Raw genomic sequence first — 6,676 nt, forward strand, 5'->3', positions numbered from 1 at the left:
AAGTCCAACAGTAATGAAGAGTACAATTTTACGGTTTGATTGCGTATACTAACATTCCAGAAAAAGCTTCAATTTGGTATATATTCAATAAAATTTTTTAAAATTATTAATTATAAAAAAGCGCCCTCCTCCTCGATTCTCATAGGTTGCACTTAAGCAGACCCAAAAAATCCGAAAATTAAAGTTTTTTTAAATTTTTTTTTTTGTTTTTTCTTGTTTGCTTTTTTTGTTGTAATTTTAATGTTTTATGTTGTTTTAGTGATTGATTGTTGTAGTGCTTTTCTTTTTTGTTTATTTAGTAATTATCTAAATTCTCATTTTATTTTTCCACCTTATTTCTCTGAATTCAAATGAGGAAACTCCACTTCAATTAAATACTGGATCTATTTACTTTAATCATGCATTACAATTTCAATCTCGTTACAATTTCGTTCAATTAACACTCCGATAGCCAAGTTCGTTTCGGCCCACAGCCGGATCTGTCAAATAATTTTGTTGGCCTCGTTAAAGCGCCAAAATCAATTAAGGCGGCTCAACGTTTGACAAAAAAACACCAGAAACCAGCAAAAACCAAATCAAAAATCAGGAAAACTGAAATTGAGTTTTGTAAATTGGCAACAGATGCGAATAAATGAATGCGAAAATGGCATTGGTTGAATCGAAGAAAGACACCTCTTGGTTGGCCAAAATGCACAGGATACAGTAAGATGTCGTTAATAAAGGAAGGATTCAGAGTTTCTACAGGACAAACATATAATATAAATTTAATATAAAACTTAGATTTCAAAAAGATGGTTAGCATTAACCCCATTTTAGGCAAACTATTGAGGATTGGGGCTATTCTTGGCTTCATTTTCAAAAAACAAAAATCAAGCTTTTTAACTGGATGGTGGCTCTTTTGGGATCTCCACTGTATTGACAAGTGTCCACTCTCCCTGCCCATGTTTATGTCTTTCTGTGAGTGCGAAAAGAGTTCGTTTTGGCATCGATTTCACATGCATTTTGTGCGTCGAAACATAGTGTCCGAATCTGCTGCTGCTGGAGGCAGCCACTGTGGCTGCTGGTGATGTTGGTGTTAAATATTTGAAAGCCATGCCGTTGCAGTTGTCACTCATTCCGGTTGCTTTTGCTGCTCCAGCAGCAGCAGCACCAGCAGCAGCGAGATCTCGAAAAGGAGCCGGGCAACAGAAGCTCATTTTGCTGTCATGTCGAGGTGTCATGTTGCAATGTCCCAGCTGCCGTTCAAACCAAAAAATCACACAACAACAACGACAAAATACAGAAATAAACAGGAAAAAACCAAGTCAAAAGCTCAGAAAACCGAAAAAATCAGGCATGAAATTTGTTCAACGGTACGTTGACACTCGCCTATCAAGATGTGCATATCGTCTGACCTTTATTAGCATACGAGTGTGTATGTGTATTGTGCTCTTGCCACATTAAAGATGCAATTAAGGCGGTGCAACCACCACACCACCACCCTCTGCCATGGTACCCCTCTGTCTGAATTTTCTCTGTGGGTCAGAGAATGCGACTTGGTTTGTTTCTTGCCTAATTTGATTGCCTCGCTTAGATTCGCTGGGCGACTCTGGCTGAGATCGTGACCAGGACAGCTAGTTGCCGCACCTCCAGCCTCCGCCATTGTCGAATCTCAGCCACAATTCTCCCGGTACCTTTCTTCGTTCTTCGCTCTCCGGTCTCCACTTTTCGCGCTGGTAGTTTTTCGCTTTTTTTAATTGGCTACATGACGCGCCAACTGCTCTAAGACGCTAAGTAACATGGATATGGCCCAGCCAAGACATAAGGAGTTCCTCCTCCAACAGGGTATACTCAGCAAAAAAAAACATGATTTAAAAGATACAAAATTATAATAGACAAGGTAGGAAAAAATGGAGCTAATAGAATTTGAAAGGATTTAAAGATATAGTTAGACTTTAGACTTGTCTTAAAAAAACATTTAAAATATAATATTTTCCTGAGTGTGGATTGGTTTTATGCTGCGCCATATTTTGCACCCAATTCCAAGTGCCGACTCCTGGCGGAGACTCCATTCCTTGCCCCATCTTCCTTTTTTTCTGATGCTGCTCCTCTTGTGGAGTGTCGCAGTTTGTTTGTTGTTTGCTGACTGCTTCGTTAGCATTGTCATCGGTTGATTTAAGCCACTTTTGTTGCCAGTTGGGAAGCACTCGGAAAGGCACTCGGAATCCGTATCGATGAGGCCCCCAGCAGCAGGCTGTGTGTGAATATCCGAGGACTTTCCTTTCTCTGTTGACCTTTTGCCTTGACATGATGTTTATTATAATGCAGCATGTCGCGTTACATGGTGTCGGGAATTGATGGGAAAATCAGTTTAAAGTTTAAACTTTAAACGTTAAAGCCCTTTATTTGCACATTTCAGCTCATTAGTGGGAACTGTCAGGCCAATGAAAACATTTAATTCTTTAGACGATGGAAGTTATAGGGGCTGGTAGGGACAGTTCCCCAATTATATTCTTTCCCATGTCCTGTCCCAAAATTTCCGCTTTATTTAAGCCAAATCGATGTCAGCTTTGCGTGTTAATGTCGCCAGCAATCAGGGCTGTCATTTTGTGCAAATATCAATAGAAATGTGTACTTTTTTGTCCCATCCAGGCAATGATTTGACACTTGCCGGTCACAAAAGTTAAATGAGTTTTTCTTTGGCCAAAAGCGAACAAAAAGTTTGATCGATTTGAATATTCTTAACATTTTTTTTTTTTGTTTTTGTGGTACAGCTGTAGCATTGTTTTTGGCCATTTTTCGTACCTAATTGCCGGTCATCGTTCGAGCCGCTTTCATCGCTGGTATTTCATTTCGTCCCATAGGTTAACGGCAGCCATAAGTCGTCTGGAACTCGATGTTACCCATTGCCCACTGTACCGCACTGTACCCCCCTCGGAAATGAGTTCGTCATGAACAAATCAATTTTGAATGCAATGAAGCGGTTGCTTCCCGCTGGAAAAAAAATACAAAAAAAAAAAGTTTAAAAAAACCGTTAAATGTGGCAAAAATGCAAATTTTCCCGCTTATGGCTTGTGGCCTCTTGAGAGTCGCCTTCTTCCTCTTCTTCTTCTTTTTTTTGTGGCCATGCCAGGTCGGCTGACCTTTTGTTTCTTTCCAAAGTTGGCGTCTAAAGGGTAAGAGTGAAGACTCATAAATGGTTAGGAATAAAAATTAAGAGCTTATGATGTTATGAGGTTATAAAAGAAAAAGGAATTATTCTTAACACTGACTTACAAGACTTTATATGCCCCAGGGTATTAGAAATTCGACTTTAATTTTTACAGAATCCTGCGACCGGCATGAATGAAAACATTTGCCATCGCGAATTTGGCCCGAAGCGTTTTGGTGGGAGCAGGTGGAAAGAGCAGACAGAGCTGGAAGCAAGGAGCGCAGGGCAATGGCGGAGAAAAGATCGCGTCCGGCATCGCGATCGTTTGGCGTTAATAGTTTTGTTGCACTCGCGCGCCATCTCGCTCTTGGTGCCCCTGCCACTCCTGCTCTCCCACTGGGGGGCATATTTCCATGTTGATGATTAAATTGCGATAAATTTTAAGCAAATTGCATTTCGTGTACAACAAATTGCAGAGGCGTCGATGATTTTGTTGTTCTCCGTTTCGGTTTACCAGCCAGAGATCCTATCGATGATAGGCCATCACTGATCGTAGGCGTTACGGTAATTTCTTTGGGTGAAAGCTGCTCGTCCTCACTCGATCATAACCTAGAATATGAGAGTATCATTCAAGAGATACTATACGGCAGAAGCATTCCGATTAAATGACCATCGGATAACCGATGACCATGGTTGCGGACATTATCGGGAATAAATCAAATAAACATCCACACACACGACACATGCCACACATACAGAAGCAAGGGGGGAAGCAAGGACGCAGTGGTGACAGGACGAGGAGGGGGGGTTGGAAATTGCATGCGATTGAAATTGAATGGTTTAAATGGTCATTTCAATGGCTGCAATTTAACAAGCCGTAATTAGTTGATTGTTGTACCAAATAAACTTAAATCAACAACAACTGACAATTGACATTTGCATGGAGGACGAAGCGACGGCTTGAATTGCAAGGACCCGCCAGTACCCCGCCTGTCGTATCGTATCCTTCTCTCCCTCCATCTTCATCGTACATAAATAAACAGGCGTTACACTGCTGCACACACTCGCACACATGCATTCGGCGGGGGGAGCTTTTTACCTCCCTACTCTTCCTCTCTCACATGCACACACACACACACTTGACATCACATGTCTGTCGTGTCGGCCATATTGTGTTTTCTTTCTCGCTCTCTGACCGCAGTGTAGCTGGCTTTTGTGCTATTTATTAACCTTTTATTTAATGCTATTTGCTTAAGCGTTTTGCAACGACAACAACCATCCGAGTACCTGATGACAGGCCATCGCCTTGCAATTACCCCCACCCCGGGGCTTTCGGTCTCCATTTATTTCCTTTTTCTGTCGTTTTTTTGTGGGAAGTGGATGATAGTGTGTGTGTTTGGGCTATGTAATTAGGTGATTGTCAGTGGGGTTCAAATGTCGCGTTTTATTTATTTGCTTTGTGTTCTAGTTTGTCTAGTAGGGAAGAGGATAGTAAAGAAAATACGGTTATATTCTTAAAAAGGTTTAATATTTTTTGTAATTTTTATTTTAAAATATTTTTAGCAAAAAAAACTATTTAATCATAAACTAAATTTTATTTTAAAAAAAAAACTCTTAAAAAAGCCTTTTTTTCCTGCATTTTAATTTTCTTTGAAAACTTTTCCACTGCTAATTGGCTGTTACGCACCCTCGCCCCTTCCCATGTCAGGGGAAAAAAACCTCTGTTAACCAAAACCACCTCCCACCACCCCACCAAACCTCCAGCAACCCCCAATGGCATCTGCGGGCCAACCCAATCGATTTCCATGGCGAGTTAAAAACCATTTAACTGTCAATTAAATACAATTTCCACATGCCTGTTATTGATTTTTCTCTCCAAACTGTCGACAAGTGGAACGGAGTTGGAGGCTTGGGTCGAGTCGGCTCGAGAAATGGAATATTGTAATGAGAGAGCCTGACTGACTGACTGACGACGACGATGATTGTTATAATGATGATAATGATGATGGAGGCGATAATGTTGATTGGAGCTGTCGTCACGTGTTAATTGCAATTAGAGCACACCACACACTCTCGACCACCATACAAATAAATTATGCAAATTCCAATTGAGACAAGAAATCACATTTAGAGCCGGAGTTGGAGTTAAAGCCAAATCAAGTCAAATCACGTCAAAATACAAATCACTTCAAAGGGGGCATTGTGCAAGCCGAAAATCAAATTAATAATTTGCGCAACAAATGTTGGCCATTTGTTTTCTATTTGGCTAACTTATGACACAGTCATGTCCATTGTTTGCTAAACGACATAAGACAACCCGGCCGTAATATCCTCCCACCCCTCCCCTCCAACAATTGGAGTCGACAATCCCCAACCAATCCCCCAGTCGCAACATAATAAATGCTACGATTCGATTAAAAGATCAGCTAGGAAAGCAACAAAAACAGTCAAGCCAATAAACAGGGGCAAAAGGCAGCTAATCCAGTCAAGAAACAGTACTGAGTATTTGTTAGATTATTAAAAAAAAAAGCTAGATCTTATTATATGATAATGAAATATATTTAAAATTTAAGATAAAAGTTTCTTAATCTTATTATTATCTGACTAGTCTTATTTGTACAATTTTTTTTTTATAAGAAATTAAGTCTTAAATGCCTTAACCCGCCAACTTGGCATTTCTTTTGGGGCCTTTAAGATTGACAATGAGAGCAGCTTACGAAAGCCATCGGTCCTTTGAGGGGGCCAGACAGAGCGAGATAGAGAGAGACAGAGAGATCACCCATCCAATCCAGGCTTGGTGGAGATTCTGTTTCTGTTCTTCAGATGTTGCTCGTTTGTAAAGTACATACATTTTTGCGCTTCGAACGACAGCAGCTTTAGAGGATCAGAGCTTGGTCTTCAGCTCAGATTCTTTTGGGCCCCCTCTTCCTGCAGGGCCCCAGTCTTTGTTGGTCTCTTTAAACGCAGTTAGCTGCTGTTGGTCTAAAACAGGGACGGATTAGTGTATGATAATATTTAAAATAAGGATATGGTATAAGGCTATGATAGATTACTTAACATATTAGTAGTTTTTTTAATCTTATTATATCCTGCCCCTTGTCATTATTCCCTCGACCTTCTTGAATCCGCTCCTGCTCCATCCTCCGCCTGAGTGAGCAGCTTCATTGGCGTTTCTTGCGCTGCTGCTGCGCTTTGTTTAAATAAAAGCCTCTTTAAGTTTATCTATTGCCGCGCATCTAAATTGTGTGCACAGTGGGGAACAGTGCTAGGTTGCCCCCAACCTCCTCCTCACTCCGATTATGCTATTTGTTGTTGTTGTGCTGCTGCTGGTGGTGGAGCTGTGGCAAGACTAAAGGGAGAAAGAGAGATCTTGCTTGTAATGTTTTGCCGGCGTGCTTTGCTCTTTTGTCGTTGTCGTTGTTACTTATTGCCTGCGTTGTAGGCTTCATGTTTTGATTGTATTTATTTTAGTTTGAGTAACTTTAGTGTGCCGGTTTTTGTTGCTTTTGTGGCAGCCAGGCAGCCTGGCTTGCCGTCCATTTCTGA

The sequence above is a fragment of the Drosophila bipectinata genome, chromosome 2R, assembly GCF_030179905.1.
Source record: "Drosophila bipectinata strain 14024-0381.07 chromosome 2R, DbipHiC1v2, whole genome shotgun sequence".
In the NCBI taxonomy this organism is placed as follows: Eukaryota; Metazoa; Arthropoda; class Insecta; order Diptera; family Drosophilidae; genus Drosophila; species Drosophila bipectinata.